This window comes from Oncorhynchus mykiss, chromosome 25 (genome assembly GCF_057628025.1).
Source record: "Oncorhynchus mykiss isolate SJ-2025 chromosome 25, ASM5762802v1, whole genome shotgun sequence".
Lineage (NCBI taxonomy): Eukaryota > Metazoa > Chordata > Actinopteri > Salmoniformes > Salmonidae > Oncorhynchus > Oncorhynchus mykiss.
The window spans coordinates 94,199,438-94,225,522 of NC_143046.1; the positions used below are offsets into that span (position 1 = coordinate 94,199,438).

General features: G+C 42.8%; 11 non-coding genes across 11 annotated transcripts; all 11 read right to left on the reverse strand.

Moving 5' to 3' along the window:
• Nucleotides 1–124: 124 nt before the first annotated feature.
• Nucleotides 125–196, reverse strand: trnat-ugu (transfer RNA threonine (anticodon UGU)). The gene has a single exon. It is a non-coding gene; the product is annotated as a tRNA-Thr (tRNA).
• Nucleotides 197–1,769: 1,573 nt separating this feature from the next.
• trnat-ugu (transfer RNA threonine (anticodon UGU)) lies at nt 1,770–1,841 on the reverse strand. The gene has a single exon. It is a non-coding gene; the product is annotated as a tRNA-Thr (tRNA).
• Nucleotides 1,842–3,415: 1,574 nt separating this feature from the next.
• On the reverse strand, nt 3,416–3,487 carry trnat-ugu (transfer RNA threonine (anticodon UGU)). Its single transcript has one exon. It is a non-coding gene; the product is annotated as a tRNA-Thr (tRNA).
• A 378-nt stretch (nt 3,488–3,865) lies between these two features.
• trnaa-cgc (transfer RNA alanine (anticodon CGC)) lies at nt 3,866–3,937 on the reverse strand. Its single transcript has one exon. It is a non-coding gene; the product is annotated as a tRNA-Ala (tRNA).
• A 1,504-nt stretch (nt 3,938–5,441) lies between these two features.
• Nucleotides 5,442–5,513, reverse strand: trnat-ugu (transfer RNA threonine (anticodon UGU)). Its single transcript has one exon. It is a non-coding gene; the product is annotated as a tRNA-Thr (tRNA).
• A 378-nt stretch (nt 5,514–5,891) lies between these two features.
• On the reverse strand, nt 5,892–5,963 carry trnaa-cgc (transfer RNA alanine (anticodon CGC)). Its single transcript has one exon. It is a non-coding gene; the product is annotated as a tRNA-Ala (tRNA).
• A 1,505-nt stretch (nt 5,964–7,468) lies between these two features.
• trnat-ugu (transfer RNA threonine (anticodon UGU)) lies at nt 7,469–7,540 on the reverse strand. Its single transcript has one exon. It is a non-coding gene; the product is annotated as a tRNA-Thr (tRNA).
• Nucleotides 7,541–9,113: 1,573 nt separating this feature from the next.
• trnat-ugu (transfer RNA threonine (anticodon UGU)) lies at nt 9,114–9,185 on the reverse strand. Its single transcript has one exon. It is a non-coding gene; the product is annotated as a tRNA-Thr (tRNA).
• Nucleotides 9,186–16,803: 7,618 nt separating this feature from the next.
• trnaa-ugc (transfer RNA alanine (anticodon UGC)) lies at nt 16,804–16,875 on the reverse strand. The gene has a single exon. It is a non-coding gene; the product is annotated as a tRNA-Ala (tRNA).
• Nucleotides 16,876–18,378: 1,503 nt separating this feature from the next.
• trnat-ugu (transfer RNA threonine (anticodon UGU)) lies at nt 18,379–18,450 on the reverse strand. The gene has a single exon. It is a non-coding gene; the product is annotated as a tRNA-Thr (tRNA).
• A 378-nt stretch (nt 18,451–18,828) lies between these two features.
• Nucleotides 18,829–18,900, reverse strand: trnaa-cgc (transfer RNA alanine (anticodon CGC)). The gene has a single exon. It is a non-coding gene; the product is annotated as a tRNA-Ala (tRNA).
• Nucleotides 18,901–26,085: the final 7,185 nt, after the last annotated feature.

Below are 26,085 nucleotides of genomic sequence, written 5' to 3' on the forward strand. Positions count from 1 at the left end.
GCTCTACCGTAGAGACACATCCCCTTACAATATATTAGCAGGGTTGCCATATTGAGACAACTTGCCTTTTCTTCAAATTCCTCCAGTTAAAGAACCTCTCCATGGTACCAGCTAATTTTCAGTAAGGCACAGATGGGATTTGAACCCATGATCTTTGGTTTACAAGACCAACGCCTTGCCACTTGGCCACCATGCCAATCTATGCTGCAAAATATTTATCAACATTCTGGAAAGTAGTAGTTGTGTAATGTGAATTTGGCACACAAATAAACTCAGTGGAGAACCTTGGGATTGAACCAAGGACCTCATGCATAAATAGCATGCACTCCCCCTCTGAGCTTCCATCCCATTTTATTTGCAGGTAAAATGCAATATTAATACAATGTACTTTTTATATACACCACTCCATTGAATCTACAATGAAATGATAGCAGCAATTCTTAATACAAGTATGGACAGTCATCGAACCCATGAACTTCAGTTTTTGAAAATGATGCAATTGAAGTTGGCAACCATACCACTTCTGTTTCCTGCTGAGAATTTCAGCATTCTGGAAAGTGATAGATGAGCAAATGATGATGTGCAAGTAGAAATACTGGTGTGCAAAGAGCAGAATGTAAATTAAAACAATATGGGGATGAGGTAGGTAGATTGGGTGGGCTATTTACAGATGGGCTATGTACAGCTGCAGCGATCAGTTAGCTGCTCAGATAGCCGATGTTTAAAGTCAGCAGTGTTGCCAACACCTCAGTAAGGAAAGTAGCTATTGGCTGTCCTAAAAGTCGCTAGAAGTTGCTAAAACATGTCATCACCTAATTTGCAGAATGGCAATGTGCATGTAAATGTGAAGGACACTGTAGGAGTGAGGAATAACATTGTGGGAGAGACAAAAAGTGAGTAAAAAACTCCCTAAATATGTTTGGAACTACAAATGAACTTTCTTCTGTCGATCCTTGTTTTTTTATGATACAATTCCAACCCTCGTCCTTTACCCGGCTGGCTTGAGACCGGCAAAAGTGAACCAAAAGAGACATACTGGCGGAGCGGAGCTACTTAGTTTTTCATGACCTTTTTATTTTATTCTTTGTTTTTAGTTTTTCAGTTTAGTTTTCTTAATTTGTTTTGGTTTTTAACCTTATGGTCCACTTAGGAGCCTAAAACATTTGACATTTTTAACCTTAACATTTAGAAAAAAGAAATGGTATACAATCGACATTAGCAATCTAAATGGACCAAAAAGAGACAATAGAAAAAAATGGCAATGGCAATGTGAGAAAATTACGGTAACTAGTCTGGCTCTAAATCAGGTTAATTGTTTTTTTTTTTGTGTAAGCCAGGGCGGGATCAGCCAGCGGCAGCTTCCCGCATGTGCGATTCATTTGCAGTCTGGACGCAATTGACCTTTTCTTTACACTGTTCTAATGAAAGTACATTTTCATAATATCAGCTAGCTTCCATAAACGTCAAACAAGGATTGAACCCACGTGCTTCAGTTTACAAAAACAGATGACTTAGCACATCTATTTCCTTATTAAAATGTCAACATTCTGGAAAGTGGGAGTTGTGCAAATGCTAATTTAACAACTAAATATACTCATCAGAGAAGTTGTGGATTAACTTCAGACCACATACACTTCAAGTATTAGCTCTACCGTAGAGACACATCCCCTTACAATATATTAGCAGGGTTGCCATATTGAGACAACTTGCCTTTTCTTCAAATTCCTCCAGTTAAAGAACCTCTCCATGTTACCAACTAATTTTCAGTAAGGCACAGATGGGATTTGAACCCATGATCTTCGGTTTACAAGACCAACGCCTTGCCACTTGGCCACCATGCCAATCTATGCTGCAAAATATTTATCAACATTCTGGAAAGTAGTAGTTGTGTAATGTGAATTTGGCACACAAATAAACTCAGTGGAGAACCTTGGGATTGAACCAAGGACCTCATGCATAAATAGCATGCACTCCCCCTCTGAGCTTCCATCCCATTTTATTTGCAGGTAAAATGCAATATTAATACAATGTACTTTTTATATACACCACTCCATCGAATCTACAATGAAATGATAGCAGCAATTCTTAATACAAGTATGGACAGTCATCGAACCCATGAACTTCAGTTTTTGAAAATGATGCAATTGAAGTTGGCAACCATACCACTTCTGTTTCCTGCTGAGAATTTCAGCATTCTGGAAAGTGATAGATGAGCAAATGATGATGTGCAAGTAGAAATACTGGTGTGCAAAGAGCAGAATGTAAATTAAAACAATATGGGGATGAGGTAGGTAGATTGGGTGGGCTATTTACAGATGGGCTATGTACAGCTGCAGCGATCAGTTAGCTGCTCAGATAGCCGATGTTTAAAGTCAGCAGTGTTGCCAACACCTCAGTAAGGAAAGTAGCTATTGGCTGTCCTAAAAGTCGCTAGAAGTTGCTAAAACATGTCATCACCTAATTTGCAGAATGGCAATGTGCATGTAAATGTGAAGGACACTGTAGGAGTGAGGAATAACATTGTGGGAGAGACAAAAAGTGAGTAAAAAACTCCCTAAATATGTTTGGAACTACAAATGAACTTTCTTCTGTCGATCCTTGTTTTTTTATGATACAATTCCAACCCTCGTCCTTTACCCGGCTGGCTTGAGACCGGCAAAAGTGAACCAAAAGAGACATACTGGCGGAGCGGAGCTACTTAGTTTTTCATGACCTTTTTATTTTATTCTTTGTTTTTAGTTTTTCAGTTTAGTTTTCTTAATTTGTTTTGGTTTTTAACCTTATGGTCCACTTAGGAGCCTAAAACATTTGACATTTTTAACCTTAACATTTAGAAAAAAGAAATGGTATACAATCGACATTAGCAATCTAAATGGACCAAAAAGAGACAATAGAAAAAAATGGCAATGGCAATGTGAGAAAATTACGGTAACTAGTCTGGCTCTAAATCAGGTTAATTTTTTTTTTTTTTTGTGTAAGCCAGGGCGGGATCAGCCAGCGGCAGCTTCCCGCATGTGCGATTCATTTGCAGTCTGGACGCAATTGACCTTTTCTTTACACTGTTCTAATGAAAGTACATTTTCATAATATCAGCTAGCTTCCATAAACGTCAAACAAGGATTGAACCCACGTGCTTCAGTTTACAAAAACAGATGACTTAGCACATCTATTTCCTTATTAAAATGTCAACATTCTGGAAAGTGGGAGTTGTGCAAATGCTAATTTAACAACTAAATATACTCATCAGAGAAGTTGTGGATTAACTTCAGACCACATACACTTCAAGTATTAGCTCTACCGTAGAGACACATCCCCTTACAATATATTAGCAGGGTTGCCATATTGAGACAACTTGCCTTTTCTTCAAATTCCTCCAGTTAAAGAACCTCTCCATGGTACCAGCTAATTTTCAGTAAGGCACAGATGGGATTTGAACCCATGATCTTCGGTTTACAAGACCGACGCCTTGCCACTTGGCCACCATGCCAATCTATGCTGCAAAATATTTATCAACATTCTGGAAAGTAGTAGTTGTGTAATGTGAATTTGGCACACAAATAAACTCAGTGGAGAACCTTGGGATTGAACCAAGGACCTCATGCATAAATAGCATGCACTCCCCCTCTGAGCTTCCATCCCATTTTATTTGCAGGTAAAATGCAATATTAATACAATGTACTTTTTATATAAACCACACCATTGAATCTACAATGAAATGATAGCAGCAATTCTTAATACAAGTATGGACAGTCATCGAACCCATGAACTTCAGTTTTTGAAAATGATGCAATCATACCACTTCTGTTTCCTGCTGAGAATTTCAACATTCTGGAAAGTAGGAGATGGGCCATTGCAAAGGTTTCAATGGAGAAGCTGGGGATTGAACCCAGGACCTCATACATGCGAAGCATGCGCTCTACCACTGAGCTACATCCCCTTTCTGGGAAAAAGAGAAATGTTTCTTGTTTTTTTAAATTTCACCTTTATATAACCAGGTAAGCTAGTTGAGAACAAGTTTTCATTTACAACTGCGACCTAGCCAAGATAAAGGAAAGCAGCGCAACACAAACAACAACACAGAGTTACAGATGGAATAATAAAGAGTACAGTCAATAACACAATAGAAGAAAAAAAAGAAAGTCTATATACAGTGCGTGCAAATGGAGGTAGGGCAATAAATAGGCCATAGTAGCGAAGTAATTACAATTTAGCAAATGAACACTGGAGTGATAGATGAGCAAATGATGATGTGCAAGTAGAAATACTGGTGTGCAAAGAGCAGAATGTAAATTAAAACAATATGGGGATGAGGTAGGTAGATTGGGTGGGCTATTTACAGATGGGCTATGTACAGCTGCAGCGATCAGTTAGCTGCTCAGATAGCCGATGTTTAAAGTCAGCAGTGTTGCCAACACCTCAGTAAGGAAAGTAGCTATTGGCTGTCCTAAAAGTCGCTAGAAGTTGCTAAAACATGTCATCACCTAATTTGCAGAATTGGCAATGTGCATGTAAATGTGAAGGACACTGTAGGAGTGAGGAATAACATTGTGGGAGAGACAAAAAAGTGAGTAAAAAACTCCCTAAATATGTTTGGAACTACAAATGAACTTTCTTCTGTCGATCCTTGTTTTTTTATGATACAATTCCAACCCTCGTCCTTTACCCGGCTGGCTTGAGACCGGCAAAAGTGAACCAAAAGAGACATACTGGCGGAGCGGAGCTACTTAGTTTTTCATGACCTTTTTATTTTATTCTTTGTTTTTAGTTTTTCAGTTTAGTTTTCTTAATTTGTTTTGGTTTTTAACCTTATGGTCCACTTAGGAGCCTAAAACATTTGACATTTTTAACCTTAACATTTAGAAAAAAGAAATGGTATACAATCGACATTAGCAATCTAAATGGACCAAAAAGAGACAATAGAAAAAAATGGCAATGGCAATGTGAGAAAATTACGGTAACTAGTCTGGCTCTAAATCAGGTTAATTTTTTTTTTTTTTTGTGTAAGCCAGGGCGGGATCAGCCAGCGGCAGCTTCCCGCATGTGCGATTCATTTGCAGTCTGGACGCAATTGACCTTTTCTTTACACTGTTCTAATGAAAGTACATTTTCATAATATCAGCTAGCTTCCATAAACGTCAAACAAGGATTGAACCCACGTGCTTCAGTTTACAAAAACAGATGACTTAGCACATCTATTTCCTTATTAAAATGTCAACATTCTGGAAAGTGGGAGTTGTGCAAATGCTAATTTAACAACTAAATATACTCATCAGAGAAGTTGTGGATTAACTTCAGACCACATACACTTCAAGTATTAGCTCTACCGTAGAGACACATCCCCTTACAATATATTAGCAGGGTTGCCATATTGAGACAACTTGCCTTTTCTTCAAATTCCTCCAGTTAAAGAACCTCTCCATGGTACCAGCTAATTTTCAGTAAGGCACAGATGGGATTTGAACCCATGATCTTCGGTTTACAAGACCGACGCCTTGCCACTTGGCCACCATGCCAATCTATGCTGCAAAATATTTATCAACATTCTGGAAAGTAGTAGTTGTGTAATGTGAATTTGGCACACAAATAAACTCAGTGGAGAACCTTGGGATTGAACCAAGGACCTCATGCATAAATAGCATGCACTCCCCCTCTGAGCTTCCATCCCATTTTATTTGCAGGTAAAATGCAATATTAATACAATGTACTTTTTATATAAACCACACCATTGAATCTACAATGAAATGATAGCAGCAATTCTTAATACAAGTATGGACAGTCATCGAACCCATGAACTTCAGTTTTTGAAAATGATGCAATCATACCACTTCTGTTTCCTGCTGAGAATTTCAACATTCTGGAAAGTAGGAGATGGGCCATTGCAAAGGTTTCAATGGAGAAGCTGGGGATTGAACCCAGGACCTCATACATGCGAAGCATGCGCTCTACCACTGAGCTACATCCCCTTTCTGGGAAAAAGAGAAATGTTTCTTGTTTTTTTAAATTTCACCTTTATATAACCAGGTAAGCTAGTTGAGAACAAGTTTTCATTTACAACTGCGACCTAGCCAAGATAAAGGAAAGCAGCGCAACACAAACAACAACACAGAGTTACAGATGGAATAATAAAGAGTACAGTCAATAACACAATAGAAGAAAAAAAAGAAAGTCTATATACAGTGCGTGCAAATGGAGGTAGGGCAATAAATAGGCCATAGTAGCGAAGTAATTACAATTTAGCAAATGAACACTGGAGTGATAGATGAGCAAATGATGATGTGCAAGTAGAAATACTGGTGTGCAAAGAGCAGAATGTAAATTAAAACAATATGGGGATGAGGTAGGTAGATTGGGTGGGCTATTTACAGATGGGCTATGTACAGCTGCAGCGATCAGTTAGCTGCTCAGATAGCCGATGTTTAAAGTCAGCAGTGTTGCCAACACCTCAGTAAGGAAAGTAGCTATTGGCTGTCCTAAAAGTCGCTAGAAGTTGCTAAAACATGTCATCACCTAATTTGCAGAATTGGCAATGTGCATGTAAATGTGAAGGACACTGTAGGAGTGAGGAATAACATTGTGGGAGAGACAAAAAAGTGAGTAAAAAACTCCCTAAATATGTTTGGAACTACAAATGAACTTTCTTCTGTCGATCCTTGTTTTTTTATGATACAATTCCAACCCTCGTCCTTTACCCGGCTGGCTTGAGACCGGCAAAAGTGAACCAAAAGAGACATACTGGCGGAGCGGAGCTACTTAGTTTTTCATGACCTTTTTATTTTATTCTTTGTTTTAAGTTTTTCAGTTTAGTTTTCTTAATTTGTTTTGGTTTTTAACCTTATGGTCCACTTAGGAGCCTAAAACATTTGACATTTTTAACCTTAACATTTAGAAAAAAGAAATGGTATACAATCAACATTAGCAATCTAAATGGACCAAAAAGAGACAATAGAAAAAAATGGCAATGGCAATGTGAGAAAATTACGGTAACTAGTCTGGCTCTAAATCAGGTTAATTATTTTTTTTTTTTTGTGTAAGCCAGGGCGGGATCAGCCAGCGGCAGCTTCCCGCATGTGCGATTCATTTGCAGTCTGGACGCAATTGACCTTTTCTTTACACTGTTCTAATGAAAGTACATTTTCATAATATCAGCTAGCTTCCATAAACGTCAAACAAGGATTGAACCCACGTGCTTCAGTTTACAAAAACAGATGACTTAGCACATCTATTTCCTTATTAAAATGTCAACATTCTGGAAAGTGGGAGTTGTGCAAATGCTAATTTAACAACTAAATATACTCATCAGAGAAGTTGTGGATTAACTTCAGACCACATACACTTCAAGTATTAGCTCTACCGTAGAGACACATCCCCTTACAATATATTAGCAGGGTTGCCATATTGAGACAACTTGCCTTTTCTTCAAATTCCTCCAGTTAAAGAACCTCTCCATGGTACCAGCTAATTTTCAGTAAGGCACAGATGGGATTTGAACCCATGATCTTCGGTTTACAAGACCGACGCCTTGCCACTTGGCCACCATGCCAATCTATGCTGCAAAATATTTATCAACATTCTGGAAAGTAGTAGTTGTGTAATGTGAATTTGGCACACAAATAACCTCAGTGGAGAACCTTGGGAACCAAGGACCTCATGCATAAATAGCATGCACTCCCCCTCTGAGCTTCCATCCCATTTTATTTGCAGGTAAAATGCAATATTAATACAATGTACTTTTTATATACACCACTCCATTGAATCTACAATGAAATGATAGCAGCAATTCTTAATACAAGTATGGACAGTCATCGAACCCATGAACTTCAGTTTTTGAAAATGATGCAATTGAAGTTGGCAACCATACCACTTCTGTTTCCTGCTGAGAATTTCAGCATTCTGGAAAGTGATAGATGAGCAAATGATGATGTGCAAGTAGAAATACTGGTGTGCAAAGAGCAGAATGTAAATTAAAACAATATGGGGATGAGGTAGGTAGATTGGGTGGGCTATTTACAGATGGGCTATGTACAGCTGCAGCGATCAGTTAGCTGCTCAGATAGCCGATGTTTAAAGTCAGCAGTGTTGCCAACACCTCAGTAAGGAAAGTAGCTATTGGCTGTCCTAAAAGTCGCTAGAAGTTGCTAAAACATGTCATCACCTAATTTGCAGAATTGGCAATGTGCATGTAAATGTGAAGGACACTGTAGGAGTGAGGAATAACATTGTGGGAGAGACAAAAAGTGAGTAAAAAACTCCCTAAATATGTTTGGAACTACAAATGAAGTTTCTTCTGTCGATCCTTGTTTTTTTATGATACAATTCCAACCCTCGTCCTTTACCCGGCTGGCTTGAGACCGGCAAAAGTGAACCAAAAGAGACATACTGGCGGAGCGGAGCTACTTAGTTTTTCATGACCTTTTTATTTTATTCTTTGTTTTTAGTTTTTCAGTTTAGTTTTCTTAATTTGTTTTGGTTTTTAACCTTATGGTCCACTTAGGAGCCTAAAACATTTGACATTTTTAACCTTAACATTTAGAAAAAAGAAATGGTATACAATCGACATTAGCAATCTAAATGGACCAAAAAGAGACAATAGAAAAAAATGGCAATGGCAATGTGAGAAAATTACGGTAACTAGTCTGGCTCTAAATCAGGTTAATTGTGTTTTTTTTTTTTGTGTAAGCCAGGGCGGGATCAGCCAGCGGCAGCTTCCCGCATGTGCGATTCATTTGCAGTCTGGACGCAATTGACCTTTTCCTTACACTGTTCTAATGAAAGTACATTTTCATAATATCAGCTAGCTTCCATAAACGTCAAACAAGGATTGAACCCACGTGCTTCAGTTTACAAAAACAGATGACTTAGCACATCTATTTCCTTATTAAAATGTCAACATTCTGGAAAGTGGGAGTTGTGCAAATGCTAATTTAACAACTAAATATACTCATCAGAGAAGTTGTGGATTAACTTCAGACCACATACACTTCAAGTATTAGCTCTACCGTAGAGACACATCCCCTTACAATATATTAGCAGGGTTGCCATATTGAGACAACTTGCCTTTTCTTCAAATTCCTCCAGTTAAAGAACCTCTCCATGGTACCAGCTAATTTTCAGCAAGGCACAGATGGGATTTGAACCCATGATCTTCGGTTTACAAGACCGACGCCTTGCCACTTGGCCACCATGCCAATCCACACTGCAAAATATTTATCAACATTCTGGAAAGTAGTAGTTGTGTAATGTGAATTTGGCACACAAATAAACTCAGTGGAGAACCTTGGGATTGAACCAAGGACCTCATGCATAAATAGCATGCACTCCCCCTCTTAGCTTCCATCCCATTTTATTTGCAGATAAAATGCAATATTAATACAATGTACTTTTTATATACACTGTGGCGAAATCTGCACAGAGCCTTCACCGTGCACTGCCACTTTAAGAGCGCATGAGCAGTAAGGAAGAAGAATATAAAGAGAGCTCGTTCAGCTCTTTGGGGAGGGGCTCTTTGGTGGCGCGACAGTTTGACTGTGTGTGCTGTGCCGCAGAAGTTTTGTTTGTTTTCAGCGTGTGTAGTTTATAGAGTATTTAACTCAATCATCGGTGTAATCGCTCTAGGTCGTGGTTGTTTTAGTTTGGAACCACGCCCGTTATGGATCGCATGGATTAGTAGCAACATTGTTGCGAAGCTTTAACATACAAACCAACAAACCATCGGACAGTCAGACAGTACACCTGCACGCCTGAAGACCACAGCTAAGATCTCTCTTGTTCTCTTTCTCTTTTTCTCTTCCCTCTATCGTTCCAGTGCTTTACCCTGAAACAGACTCTCTATTTTTCCAATGCACTTCCCATTGAAGTGCATTAGAGCTGGACTATTATTGCCCTGCCAGAAGTATTTGGACATTTTAGTTAAAAGGGGGGTTGCTTGCAAATTGTGTATTGTTATGTGAACTGTATTGAGATGTACTAATGACACGTGGCCGAGAAGACTGGACATTTTTAAGGCCTTTGTTGTGTCGATGAACACCCCCCACATTCATACCCTCTGCACTCATCCACTAGAAAATAATACAGATTATTGCAAATCCTATGTTGATGACTGGGTTTATTCTTGTATGCAGTTGCTGTTGAATTGCTATGCCATTATTAGTATTAGTATTATTGTATGAGGTATTCTTGTTGGGGTTACCCCTGTGCTGTGATGTGGGTTTTATATGGTGTGTATTCTCTTTTCTCTCCACTGGCTATCTGGTAAACAGGCTACACTCTAGGCAGTCTCTTCTGCTGATGTGTGTGGGTCTGGTAGTGGTTCTCTCTATTCTACTCTTTTCCTTTCGGCATGGTTAATACCTGCCTGGCGCCCGAACAAAAACTTTCTTTACCCCTCTCTAATAAATACCGCTACAGAATTGGCGCCCAAACAGGGACTTGAAGAGAAACACCCATGACACCATCCACACAAGGTCGAATCATGTCTTTTGTTGGAACCCCATACTGTGTCAATGTGGACACACCTGATGGTAATCATGTTCGGGATTCTTTCATTCAGGAAGGACTTAATGAACTAATGGAGTTGGATAGCACTGACCCTAATCCCCAGGTTTCTGGCTCACCTATAACATCTCCACCATTACCCTCCCCTCAAACCCTTCCGGTTACCCTGTCCAGAGAGACTGGGAGAGGTGTCTCTGTGATCCCTGGACAACTGGAACATCAATGGACACACACCAATCATAGTTTGACAATGCAGGAGAATGCCATTCGCAAACTCGGTGAATGTGTGGAGGCTCATCAGACAGATATGCAGAGGAGGTTGGATTACCTTCCCTGTCAAATGGAGGAAAACCAACAACAAATTGTTCAGAGACAGAAATATTTACAAGATTCTCTGAAGCAGGATATTCAAGGAAAACTGCACCGGTTCAAAACACAAATGGAAACTAACCATCATCAAGTCATACTCTTTCTTGAGGACGAACAAAAACGGAGAGCAGAGGAGTCAGCCTCTGTTGTGAAGGGAGTGTGTTCTTATCTGAAGGAAGTTATGGAGGACATGAAGAACTCTCTCACAGGGGAACTACGATTTTTGATTGAACAGACTCAAAAGGACACCGTTAATGAGATGGAAAAAGCACAGAAGGCCACAGACCTTCAACTGGAAGGGCTGCACCAGGAGGTAATGCAGTGCTTTTCCCTTCTGGACAAATCTTCTGCACCGCCCTCAGGTTTTACCTCTGCCACTGGCTTGGCCAGTAAGGTAATAGGAACAGGTAGTACTACAAAAACCCCTCTGAAGATACTGTTAAACAACAGAACTCCCGCTGCCACTGTCATGCCTCCTCTAGAGCGCTCCCTCCCTATCAAACTACTTTTCCCCACTTTTGGCAGCCCAGAAGATGATGTTGATCCACTGTTTTTCTTATCTAAGTGTAATGATTTTCTTTCTATCCGGCCCCTTACTGACTTGGAGGTTCTGGCCACCCTCCGCAGTGTTCTCCATGGTACAGCAAGAGACTGGTGGGAGATAGCCCGTGAACATGTGTCAACCTGGGAGGAGTTTCAAAAAATATTCCTCTTAGCCTTCCTCTCAGAGGACTATGGGGATGAACTGGCGGAACGTGTTCGTAACAGAGTCCAGGGTGAAGCAGAGCCAATACGGGACTTTGCCTTCTCCTATCGAGTTCTATGTAGAAGATGGAAGGCTGACATTACTGAGCAGGAGATGGTCAAACTCCTTCTTAAGAACATGGTTCCCCGCCTTGCTAGTCAACTTCGAGAACGTGTGCAAAATGTGGATGATCTGGTGCGTCTTGGGACTCAGTTTGAGAAGGACTGGAAGCGCCACCTCCAAACTAAAAACCCGGTTCCCTCATCCCAGTATACCAATAACTCTCCTGGGGCTAAACCGTCTCAGATATTTGTACCCAAGATCCAGGACAAAAGTCCAGTTATGTGTTGGAGGTGTAAAGTCCAACATCCTCCAGATTCTTGCCCGCTCTATGTCCAGCGTCAGGATTCAGGAAAAGGTCAGAAAGGACCGAAGACTGAAAGTCTAGACAGGCGTGGTGGCTTGCATACAATTGGGTCAGCCTTAATGCCCACCATGAAGCCTTTAGACAGCACAGCTAGCGGTCTGATTCCTATTCCGCAACAACTATTGGTTCCTCTGACTGTTAGGAACTGGAGAGGGAAGGCCATAATCGACACAGGGGCATCTTACACCCTGATGCAAGAGGCCCTGTGGCAGAACATGGCATTACCTCATGAGGAGCTACGAACATGGGAGGAGGGACCATTGTACTTGGCCAATGGAGAACCTACCACTCCCTTGGGCTGGATTAGTATAATAATACAACTGCATGGTGAGACTATTAACCTTCCTGTGGCAATTCTTGCAGATTCAAGCCTTGCATTTGCTGTAGTCCTTGGCCTAGACTTCCTGTTCTTCAGTGGACTGACCATCTCGATGTCCGAACCCTCCTATCGGCTGCACTCTGACTATTCTCAGCCTCATCCATTTCAACCTGGTAATGCACTGATTTCAGGTTGGAGTCTGCTACATTATGCAGAGTCCGGACAAGGTCAAGTCAGAGACAGAGAAAATATAAAGAGACAAAGACAAAAACATGTTCCACCAGTGAAGTCTGAGAACCCAACTATCACCCTGATTACCGCCGTACCCCCCCTTCTATCAGAGAGCAAAAGCAAACCTGATGCTGATTTCTACATCAAACAAGCGGTGCAACAGGCATGTCTGTCGGATGATGAAAGGTGGCAGCTATCCCAGATGTTGGACGTGAACAGTGAGGTCTGTACTCTTACACTCGGCCGTACAACCGTCTTCAAACACAAAATCTATACCCGGCATGAGGTCCCTATTAAGCAGCGTCCCTACAGGCTGTCCCCCGCCAAACTGGCAATTCTCAATGAACAGCTCAAAAGCATGTTGGAGAATGGAATTGTGGAACCTTCTTTTTCTGGATGGGCTTCTCCGGTTGTCCTGATTCCTAAGAAAGATGGTGGATATCGATTCTGTGTGGACTACAGGAAGCCGAATGCCATAACAGAAAGTGATGCCTACCCTCTACCAAACATAAATGACATACTGGAATCTCTGGCAGGAGCATCCATCTTTAGTAATCTGGATCTGAACAGTGGCTATTGGCAGGTGTCAATGGATCCCGCTAGTCAGGACAAGACTGCCTTTGTCACCCCTGCTGGTTTGTACTCCTTCAAAGTCATGCCTTTTGGTTTGAAGAATGCTCCAGCAACCTTCCAAAGGTTGATGGAGACTGTCCTGGGAGATCTGAGGGGTAGAAATTGTCTTGTGTATCTGGATGACATCATAATCTACTCCTCCTCTGTCGCGGAACATCTGCAAGACATTCAGTCCGTCTTCGACAGACTAAAGGCTGCAGGTTTGACCTTGAACTTGAAGAAGTGTCGTTTCTGTCTGCCAGAACTCAAGTTCCTTGGTCATGTGGTTAATGCTGAAGGTATCCATGCAGATCCAGACAAAGTTGCAGCCGTGCAGGAATTCCCAATTCCCACATCCCTCAAGGCTGTTCAGCGGTTTCTGGGTATGGCTGGATGGTACCACAGGTTTGTGCCTGACTTTTCAAAGGTAGCCGAACCCCTCAATCACCTTAAGAAGAAAGGTGTGAAATTCCAATGGACCCCTGCATGCCAAGGTGCATTTGAAGCACTCAAAAACAGTCTAATTACTCCTCCAGTGCTTGGACATCCTAACCTGAATGCTCATTTCATTGTGTACACGGATGCAAGTCAAACAGGACTTGGAGCAGTCTTGGCTCAACAAACAGGACTTGGAACAGAAGAAGTTCTTGCCTATGCAAGTCGCACCCTTAATTCAGCCGAGAGGAATTATTCAACGACTGAAAGGGAATGCCTCGCTGTGGTCTGGGCTTTGGAGAAATGGAGCTACTACTTGGAGGCAAAGATCTTCACCGTTGTCACAGACCATGCTGCTCTGCAGTGGGTTCTGGCATCAGGCAAGACCAACAGCCGTCTTATTCGCTGGTCTATCAGACTGCAGAAGTTTGACTTCATCATTGAGTATCGCAAAGGAAAACTGAACGTTGTACCAGATGCCCTTTCTCGGATTACAGAGACTGCCAATGTTTGTCCTCCCTTGTGCAGTACCTATACTACCGCTAAATGTCTGGATGATTCCTTTCCTCTGGATGATGAGAGTGTATGGAGAGCACAGCAGAAGGATGCTGCCATCATGGCGATCCACAAGAGTCTGTCTGAAGAAGACTCCAAGAGTCGCTTCAATGATAAGTATAGCATAATTCAGGATAAAGTGTATCGAAAAACTCCAAGAGGAGATGGAATACACAGCACCCATTATCGCGTATTCATTCCCTCTACATTGTGTGACCAGATAATCCAAGCTTATCATGCCAATCCCATGAGTGGCCATCTTGGAGTTTTTAAAACTTATCGAAGACTACAAGATGTGGTTTACTGGCCAGGCATGTGGGTTGATACCCGGAAGTTTGTACAGCAGTGTGAAGTCTGCCAGAAATACAAACCAGACATTGGCAGACCTGCCGGGAAAATGCAGCAGACCGTGGTGAACCATCCAAATGAAATGTTGGGAATTGACCTCATGGGACCTTTTCCTCCCAGCCGGGGGACACGGAATGAATTTTTATTGGTGGTAGTGGACTACTACACACACTGGGTGGAGTTGTTTCCCCTCCGCAAAGCCACTGCATCAGCCATTGCTCTAATTCTGCGAAGGGAGGTTTTTACCAGATTCGGAATTCCGGACCAAATCCTCTCTGACCGAGGTCCGCAGTTCATATCAGGAATATACAAAGAGCTCTGTACCTACTGGGGTGTAATTGCCAAGCTGACCACAGCCTACCATCCTCAGACCAACCTGACCGAGAGGGTAAACCGAACCCTGAAGGGGATGATTGCTTCATTCGTGGGGGATCAGCACACAAGGTGGGATCAGCATCTTCCAGAATTTCGCTTTGCACTGAACTCTGCCGTGCAGGAGACTTCTGGGGTCACTCCCGCCGAACTCCACCTGGGAAGACCACTAAAAGGACCGATGGACAGGGTCTTGCAAAGTTCGAATGTTTCACCTGACTGCCCAGCGTTTGATGCCGTACAACACCACCACACCTTGCTAGCCAGAGTGGAGGCCAGCAAAACCAAAGCCAAACAACGACAGCTGAGAAACTATGACAAACATAGACGAGACGTGTGTTTTCCACCCCAGTCTCGTGTCTGGGTACGTTCACATCATCTGTCAAAGGCATCTAAGAAGTTCACTGCCAAGCTAGCTTCGAGATGGAAAGGTCCATACCGTGTAGTGCAGCAGTTGGGACCAGTGAACTACTTGGTCTGTTTGGAGGACACTGGGGAAGATGTCAGGACAGTGCATGTTGTTGACCTAAAGCCCTGCTACCCTACGGCAGAAGAGCTGGATCGCAGGCAAAAGCAACACCTGCAGGACCTCTTCGTGGAGGACTCTGATGAGGAGGACTTCCCTGGTTTTGTGTAGCAGGAACATGAACCTGTCAAAGCCTGCATCCTCTCTGTTTCTACAGGCATTGTTTTTTCATGGGGGGAGGAGTGTGGCGAAATCTGCACAGAGCCTTCACCGTGCACTGCCACTTTAAGAGCGCATGAGCAGTAAGGAAGAAGAATATAAAGAGAGCTCGTTCAGCTCTTTGGGGAGGGGCTCTTTGGTGGCGCGACAGTTTGACTGTGTGTGCTGTGCCGCAGAAGTTTTGTTTGTTTTCAGCGTGTGTAGTTTATAGAGTATTTAACTCAATCATCGGTGTAATCGCTCTAGGTCGTGGTTGTTTTAGTTTGGAACCACGCCCGTTATGGATCGCATGGATTAGTAGCAACATTGTTGCGAAGCTTTAACATACAAACCAACAAACCATCGGACAGTCAGACAGTACACCTGCACGCCTGAAGACCACAGCTAAGATCTCTCTTGTTCTCTTTCTCTTTTTCTCTTCCCTCTATCGTTCCAGTGCTTTACCCTGAAACAGACTCTCTATTTTTCCAATGCACTTCCCATTGAAGTGCATTAGAGCTGGACTATTATTGCCCTGCCAGAAGTATTTGGACATTTTAGTTAAAAGGGAGGTTGCTTGCAAATTGTGTATTGTTATGTGAACTGTATTGAGATGTACTAATGACACGTGGCCGAGAAGACTGGACATTTTTAAGGCCTTTGTTGTGTCGATGAACACCCCCCACATTCATACCCTCTGCACTCATCCACTAGAAAATAATACAGATTATTGCAAATCCTATGTTGATGACTGGGTTTATTCTTGTATGCAGTTGCTGTTGAATTGCTATGCCATTATTAGTATTAGTATTATTGTATGAGGTATTCTTGTTGGGGTTACCCCTGTGCTGTGATGTGGGTTTTATATGGTGTGTATTCTCTTTTCTCTCCACTGGCTATCTGGTAAACAGGCTACACTCTAGGCAGTCTCTTCTGCTGATGTGTGTGGGTCTGGTAGTGGTTCTCTCTATTCTACTCTTTTCCTTTCGGCATGGTTAATACCTGCCTGGCGCCCGAACAAAAACTTTCTTTACCCCTCTCTAATAAATACCGCTACAACACCACTCCATTGAATCTACAATGAAATGATAGCAGCCATTCTTAATACAAGTATGGACAGTCATCGAACCCATGAACTTCAGTTTTTGAAAATGATGCAATCATACCACTTCTGTTTCCTGCTGAGAATTTCAACATTCTGGAAAGTAGGAGATGGGCCATTGCAAAGGTTTCAATGGAGAAGCTGGGGATTGAACCCAGGACCTCATACATGCAAAGCATGCGCTCTACCACTGAGCTACATCCCCTTTCTGGGAAAAAGAGAAATGTTTCTTGTTTTTTTAAATTTCACCTTTATATAACCAGGTAAGCTAGTTGAGAACAAGTTTTCATTTACAACTGCGACCTAGCCAAGATAAAGGAAAGCAGCGCAACACAAACAACAACACAGAGTTACAGATGGAATAATAAAGAGTACAGTCAATAACACAATAGAAGAAAAAAAAGAAAGTCTATATACAGTGCGTGCAAATGGAGGTAGGGCAATAAATAGGCCATAGTAGCGAAGTAATTACAATTTAGCAAATGAACACTGGAGTGATAGATGAGCAAATGATGATGTGCAAGTAGAAATACTGGTGTGCAAAGAGCAGAATGTAAATTAAAACAATATGGGGATGAGGTAGGTAGATTGGGTGGGCTATTTACAGATGGGCTATGTACAGCTGCAGCGATCAGTTAGCTGCTCAGATAGCCGATGTTTAAAGTCAGCAGTGTTGCCAACACCTCAGTAAGGAAAGTAGCTATTGGCTGTCCTAAAAGTCGCTAGAAGTTGCTAAAACATGTCATCACCTAATTTGCAGAATTGGCAATGTGCATGTAAATGTGAAGGACACTGTAGGAGTGAGGAATAACATTGTGGGAGAGACAAAAAGTGAGTAAAAAACTCCCTAAATATGTTTGGAACTACAAATGAACTTTCTTCTGTCGATCCTTGTTTTTTTATGATACAATTCCAACCCTCGTCCTTTACCCGGCTGGCTTGAGACCGGCAAAAGTGAACCAAAAGAGACATACTGGCGGAGCGGAGCTACTTAGTTTTTCATGACCTTTTTATTTTATTCTTTGTTTTTAGTTTTTCAGTTTCGTTTTCTTAATTTGTTTTGGTTTTTAACCTTATGGTCCACTTAGGAGCCTAAAACATTTGACATTTTTAACCTTAACATTTAGAAAAAAGAAATGGTATACAATCGACATTAGCAATCTAAATGGACCAAAAAGAGACAATAGAAAAAAATGGCAATGGCAATGTGAGAAAATTACGGTAACTAGTCTGGCTCTAAATCAGGTTAATTGTTTTTTTTTTTTTGTGTAAGCCAGGGCGGGATCAGCCAGCGGCAGCTTCCCGCATGTGCGATTCATTTGCAGTCTGGACGCAATTGACCTTTTCTTTACACTGTTCTAATGAAAGTACATTTTCATAATATCAGCTAGCTTCCATAAACGTCAAACAAGGATTGAACCCACGTGCTTCAGTTTACAAAAACAGATGACTTAGCACATCTATTTCCTTATTAAAATGTCAACATTCTGGAAAGTGGGAGTTGTGCAAATGCTAATTTAACAACTAAATATACTCATCAGAGAAGTTGAAATTAACTTCAGACCACATACACTTCAAGTATTAGCTCTACCGTAGAGACACATCCCCTTACAATATATTAGCAGGGTTGCCATATTGAGACAACTTGCCTTTTCTTCAAATTCCTCCAGTTAAAGAACCTCTCCATGGTACCAGCTAATTTTCAGTAAGGCACAGATGGGATTTGAACCCATGATCTTCGGTTTACAAGACCGACGCCTTGCCACTTGGCCACCATGCCAATCTATGCTGCAAAATATTTATCAACATTCTGGAAAGTAGTAGTTGTGTAATGTGAATTTGGCACACAAATAAACTCAGTGGAGAACCTTGGGAACCAAGGACCTCATGCATAAATAGCATGCACTCCCCCTCTGAGCTTCCATCCCATTTTATTTGCAGGTAAAATGCAATATTAATACAATGTACTTTTTATATACACCACTCCATTGAATCTACAATGAAATGATAGCAGCAATTCTTAATACAAGTATGGACAGTCATCGAACCCATGAACTTCAGTTTTTGAAAATGATGCAATTGAAGTCGGCACTTCTGTTTCCTGCTGAGAATTTCAGCATTTTGGAAAGTAGGAGATGGGCCATTGCAAAGGTTTCAATGGAGAAGCTGGGGATTGAACCCAGGACCTCATACATGCGAAGCATGCGCTCTACCACTGAGCTACATCCCCTTTCTGGGAAAAAGAGAAATGTTTCTTGTTTTTTTAAATTTCACCTTTATATAACCAGGTAAGCTAGTTGAGAACAAGTTTTCATTTACAACTGCGACCTAGCCAAGATAAAGGAAAGCAGCGCAACACAAACAACAACACAGAGTTACAGATGGAATAATAAAGAGTACAGTCAATAACACAATAGAAGAAAAAAAAGAAAGTCTATATACAGTGCGTGCAAATGGAGGTAGGGCAATAAATAGGCCATAGTGTGACGGCCCTGAATTATTCTGAACCGTCTCAGTGCTTCTCCTTCCAATAGTGTGCTTTCCCTTTAATTCCCAATTAAATAGCCAGCATCAGCTGCGCAAAAGGGGCGTTTGTTTTTGGAGACGTGACTGAGGATGTGTTCCCGAAGCTTCTCTATTCCGGTTGTTTTGTTGCTGTTAAACGTGTGTTTTGTAGCCTGAGAGTTTACCCAGGATCGGATCCACTCTTTGCGTCCGTGGACTACTCCTCTCTATTCTTCGTGGCCTTTCTCCGCTGGAGATCTGTTGGCGGATTGGATTGTCTGACTGACCGACTGACTACCACCTTTTTTGTATACGGTATTTCATTTGTTTTGATATGATGTATACGGTGATGATTTATGTAGTTAGATGTAGTTGAGGAATTAGTAAGAGCAGATACGCTTTAAAGTTCTGTGGTAAAATTGTTATATTGATTGTATGATTTAATACTGGGTTTACGCTACACGGAATGAACGGACAAACATTGCGTGACAAAAGTCACTTGAGTTCACTGAACTCCTTTACCGGGCTGGACTCTTTTTAGGCCCGAGGTACAGGACATTTCTGGAGGAACCAGAACTCATTGTGTTATATTATTATGTGTGTGTAATCCATTGATGTTGCTAATACAACCCACGCAAAAGAATAGTTGTTTTTGAAGTTCTTTCAATGTTTTAAGGGTTTATGAAAAGTTGATTTCCCTTCTGACGTTTACATAAGTCCTTTGTAATGGTGTAGACTTGACGGACCAGATGGGACTCATTCCCTCCCAAACTAAAAGGAGAAACCAATGTTTTCTCTGGTAGGCACAACCTACCTGGCACCCCTATAAAAAAATAACCTCAAGTCAAAACCGTTACATAAAAAATGGCACCCCAGATGGGACAGCTCAACATTGAGAACTAACCAAAGCAAATCTTTTGTGTGGAATTAAAACAATGGATTCACCCCAAGATAATGTGCTCATCCATGTCATACCTGTCAATGGGAATATACAGGGCCATTCTGACCATCAAGCTGACAATACAAATCATAATGTGAATGGAGATACTGGAGTTGATTTGGGCCAGAGCCCTGGGAATCTGAATGCTCGGTCTGAACCACAGGCCACAGGAGGTCTAACCAGTTACTCACTTATTGACATGGATCTGTGTGGAAGTACTGAGCTAGCCCTCCCTCTGACACCCAACCTTCTTCCATTGTCTGGTTTATCTCCAGAGGTGGGAGTCTTACAACTTCAAGGTGACATCCTTGATATTCGTCGGACTCAACAACATCTCCAAACTCTTATCCACTATAAATTCAAATGTCTGAGGGAAGAGCAACAACAGAGTGCCATGGAATTCAGAAACTCACTGAGCACTCTAACCCACACGCTGACAGAGATCAGTGAGAGTGGAAGACGGGAAATTACTGGTGCCATGGACAGGCAGTTTGACTACCAACGAAACCAACTCACTGCCACTCTCCAATGGCGCCTGCAACATCATCACACTGAGGTCCTCAAGGACGTTAATTCTGTTTTTTCTCCCATGGTTAACACTGTAGACCACTTGCAAACAGAGCTCTCTAATTGTGTTAAAATGTTGGATGACGTGTCTGTGGACATGGCCGCCATTAGGCACAACTCCTTACACAGAGTTTCTCTGGTGTCCACTTCTGTTCAGACCACGGAGGGCCAAGCTGGCACCTCTGAAGAGCCAAGACAAGGCCATGCTACAGCCACCCCTTGCAGGATGCAATCCACCATGCATCCTGGTGTTCATTTTCATTGTCCGATAACGCCCTCCCCCTCTACTTCCTCAATCCCTCCTAGCTCGTTTGTTCATGGTGATTTGAGTAGATGTCATGTGGGGGCGATGCCCATTAAATTGCAATTTCCCACCTTTGGGAAAAAAGATGACAGTCCTGATCCGCTAATGTACCTAGAAAGATGTCGTGACTTTCTTGCCCTCAATCCCTTGGCTGACGAAGAACTCCTTGCCACATTGAGGAATGTGTTGCATGGGACAGCTCGAGACTGGTGGGATGTGGCACGTCTCACCACTACCTCCTGGGCTGACTTTGAGGCCAAGTTTTGTTCTGCATTTCTGTCTGAGGACTACACAGATGAGTTGGCAGACAGAGTCAGGAATCGAGTACAAAGAGAGAAAGAGAGTATCCGTGACTTTGCATACGGTTACCACTCCCTGTGCAGAAGGTGGAAACCTGGCATTGAAGAGGTCATTAAATTGATTTTGAAGAACATCAACCCACTACTAGCCAGTCAACTCCGAGAACGAGTCACCACTGTCGATGGACTGGTTCGCTTGGGACAGCAGTTTGAGAAGGACAGAGAATGCCAACAGCAATATGACCAAAGAAAGAAACAGACACCCAAACCGTTACCCAAGACAGACCATCAACAACAGCCAGAGTCTCAAGCCATGACCCCTCTCATGTTCTGTTGGAGATGTAGCCAAAAGGGACATTCTTCAGCTACATGTCCAAGACCGTATCACGAAAACCCTTCCAGAAACCACAAATCACAACAGGCCAACACACCTAACTCTCTTCGCAGGAATGACCATCCTTCTCTGGGTGCTTTAACCAGAGCTGAAATCCCAAGAGTCACTGCCTATGCCCCCCCATCGACATCCCCTTCCTTTCAGTTCATACCGCACCAACTGGTGTTACCCCTGTCCATAGGCCCATGGACAGGAAGAGCCATCCTGGACACCGGGTCATCCTACACACTGCTCAATGAGAAACTGTGGAAGGAGGTTAAAGGTCCGCAATACAACTTGAAGCCGTGGACAGAAGGTCCACTCTATCTGGCTGATGGTGAGGCTAAACGACCACTTGGATGGAGTGAGGTAGAGTTCCGCCTGTGTAACCGCTCCTATATGATTCCTTCGGTTATCCTACAAACCAAGAACCTTGCTTTTCCTGTCGTGTTGGGAATTGATTTCATGTACTTCAGTGGTGTCCAGATTGATATCGCACACAATTGCTACTGGTTTCCATACAATCCGAGCAAGAAGCATTTCTTCCAATCAGAAGCTACGAAGTTACATGATTGGGGTTCAAATGTGGCAGTCTTCTCTGCCGTTGCTCCGTTACCACTAACCCTTGATAATCCTTCTGACGATCTCCTTTTACAGGCTGTAAGAAGAGCTCAGCTGGAACATCCAGAGGAGTTAAGGCTGTTGGAACAGCTGCAGAATAATGCTGATGTATGTACTTCAAGGCTAGGACGCACCGGGCTCCTGAAGCACAAAATATTCCTTACACAGGAAATGCCGATCAAGCAAAAGCCATATCGTTTGTCCCCAGCGAAGCTAATCATCCAAAAGGGACTCATTAATGATATGTTAACACAAGATATAATAGAACGTTCCTCCTCTCCTTGGGCTGCTCCTGTTGTCCTCATCCCAAAAAAGACTGGTGGTCTTAGATTTTGTGTGGACTATAGGAAGACCAACAATGTTTCCCAGACTGATGCCTATCCTTTTCCTACCATCCACGAGATCCTGGAGTCATTGTCTGGCGCTGTTGTGTTCACTACCCTTGACCTCAATAGTGGTTATTGGCAAGTTGAGATGGACCAGGAAAGCAAGGACAAGACTGCTTTTGTCTGTGCTGAGGGCTTGTTTTCCTTTAAGGTGATGCCTTTTGGATTAAAGAATGCACCTGCCACTTTCCAAAGACTGATGGAGATTGCGTTAGGTGAGCTCAAAGGGAAGATCTGTTTCGTCTACCTGGACGATATAATTATCTACTCCCAGAACAGAGAACAACACTTTCAAGATCTTCAAGCAGTGTTGGACAAGCTAAGAGAAGCTGGTCTGACCGTGAATATGAAGAAGAGCAACTTCTGCCAAACTTCCCTGAAGTTCCTTGGCCATATTGTGTCTTTCGACGGCATTCATGTGGATCCTGAAAAGACCAAGGCGGTACAAGATTTTCCTGTGCCAACCACACTCAAGGCCCTTCAACGGTTCCTTGGGATGGCTGGATGGTACCATCGGTTTGTGTCGAACTTCTCCCAGGTGGCAGAACCCCTCAACGCGTTGAAGCGAAAAGGAGTGAAATTCCTATGGACGGCAGAGTGCCAGACATCCTTTGAAACCCTGAAACGACACCTCGTCACACCTCCCATTTTAGGTCATCCCAACTTTGATTCCCCTTTTGTTGTTTACACTGATGCAAGTGATGTTGGACTTGGTGCTGTCCTAGTCCAACAGACTGGACTTGGCACTGAAGAAGTGCTAGCGTTCGCCAGTCGGACATTGAATGGAGCAGAACGGAACTACTCCACAACCGAGCAAGAGTGCCTTGCAGTTGTCTGGGCTTTGGAAAAGTGGAGGTACTACCTGGAGGGAAGACACTTCACTGTGGTCACTGACCATTCCTCCCTTGTGTGGGTGTTCAAGACCAACAAACCAAGCACCAGACTCATAAGATGGGCTCTACGGTTGCAAGAGTTCACCTTTGCAGTAGAATACAGGAAAGGAAAATACAACACTGTTCCAGATGCCTTATCCAGGGCTCCTGCTTGTGATAACGGTGGCCCTCATTTTACATGTGCTACTGTCCTGTCAAGCAGTCGAGACTCGCCCAAAACAGACTTTCCCATCTCTGATGAGACCATATGGAAAGCCCAACAGGATGATCCAGAAGTACAGGCTTTGTACCAGACTATCCTGGAAGATGGAGAAAAGATGGTCAATCCTACCACAAAGCTGACCATCATGGAAGACAAAGTCTACCGTGTTGTACAACTACCTCACAGAACCCTCTACCAATTGTACGTACCTGAAACTCTACGCCTACAACTGCTTCAACATTTCCATGAAGACCCATTAGCTGGTCATTTGGGCAGGTTCAAAACCTACAAGCGGTTGCAAGCATTACTGTACTGGCCACATCTGAGCATGGATGTGAAGTCACACATCCGAAACTGTCAGGTTTGTCAAATGTACAAACCAGAAGGTAGAAAGCCTGCTGGCAAGTTGCAGCAAACGGTGGTTACCCGACCTTGGGAAATGCTAGGAGTGGATTTGATGGGTCCATTTCCTAGAAGCTCCAATCAGAATGTGTACATGCTTGTGTTTGTTGATTATTATTCAAAGTGGGTGGAACTCTTTTCCCTGCGTCAGGCCACAGCAAGGACCGTCTCTAACATCCTTACGAAAGAGATCCTGACTCGCTGGGGAGTGCCTGATTACATCCTGTCTGATCGAGGTTCCCAATTTGTCTCTGATCTCTTTGAGGAGACCTGCCAAAGATGGAACCTGAGACAGAAGTTGACCACGGCCTATCACCCACAGACCAATCTCACTGAGAGAGTAAATCGAACCTTGAAGACAATGATTGCTTCCTATGTAGGGACCCAGCACAAACACTGGGACAAGCACCTTCACGAGTTTCGATTTGCCCTGAATTCTGCTGTGCAAGAGTCCACTGGAGTCACACCTGCAGAGCTGAACCTAAGTCGTCCCCTCCGAGGACCCTTGGATATGGTGCTACAGCCCCAGCAGATTACTCCAGACGCTGCTTGCTATGACCAGGTAGTCCATCTCCATGACTTGAGAGCTCTTGTCTCAAAGAACATGACCCAGGCTCGACTCAAGCAGAAGAGAAATTATGATAAGAACAGACGAGACATGCAGTTTCAGCTTCGTGATCGGGTGTGGCTTCGCTCTCATCCTTACTCGAAAGCTGAACAATTCTTCTCTGCCAAGCTCGCTCCTAAATGGCAAGGACCATATAGGATTGTGGAGCAGATGGGCCCTTTGAACTACCGAGTGGTGAAAGAGGACACAGGTGAAGATATGCGCGTTGTCCATGTCTCACGCCTTAAGGCCTGTTATCCCTCGGCTGAGGAATTGGAGGCGATTGAGCGCCGCAAGATCTTGGATATCTTTGAAGAGGAAAGTGAGGAGACTTTTCTCGGATTCCCAGACCCAGAAGTCTCACACCTTAAGGCCTGTGACCCCTCAGCTGAGGAGCGTGAGCTCCAAAAAGTCATGAAAATTTTTGTAGAGGAAAGTGATGAGGAGACCTTTCTCGGTTTCCCCGAACAAGATGTGCCTTCCAGGGCAATGGTCGGCTTTTTCCAGGGGAGGGGGTGTGTGACGGCCCTGAATTATTCTGAACCGTCTCAGTGCTTCTCCTTCCAATAGTGTGCTTTCCCTTTAATTCCCAATTAAATAGCCAGCATCAGCTGCGCAAAAGGGGCGTTTGTTTTTGGAGACGTGACTGAGGATGTGTTCCCGAAGCTTCTCTATTCCGGTTGTTTTGTTGCTGTTAAACGTGTGTTTTGTAGCCTGAGAGTTTACCCAGGATCGGATCCACTCTTTGCGTCCGTGGACTACTCCTCTCTATTCTTCGTGGCCTTTCTCCGCTGGAGATCTGTTGGCGGATTGGATTGTCTGACTGACCGACTGACTACCACCTTTTTTGTATACGGTATTTCATTTGTTTTGATATGATGTATACGGTGATGATTTATGTAGTTAGATGTAGTTGAGGAATTAGTAAGAGCAGATACGCTTTAAAGTTCTGTGGTAAAATTGTTATATTGATTGTATGATTTAATACTGGGTTTACGCTACACGGAATGAACGGACAAACATTGCGTGACAAAAGTCACTTGAGTTCACTGAACTCCTTTACCGGGCTGGACTCTTTTTAGGCCCGAGGTACAGGACATTTCTGGAGGAACCAGAACTCATTGTGTTATATTATTATGTGTGTGTAATCCATTGATGTTGCTAATACAACCCACGCAAAAGAATAGTTGTTTTTGAAGTTCTTTCAATGTTTTAAGGGTTTATGAAAAGTTGATTTCCCTTCTGACGTTTACATAAGTCCTTTGTAATGGTGTAGACTTGACGGACCAGATGGGACTCATTCCCTCCCAAACTAA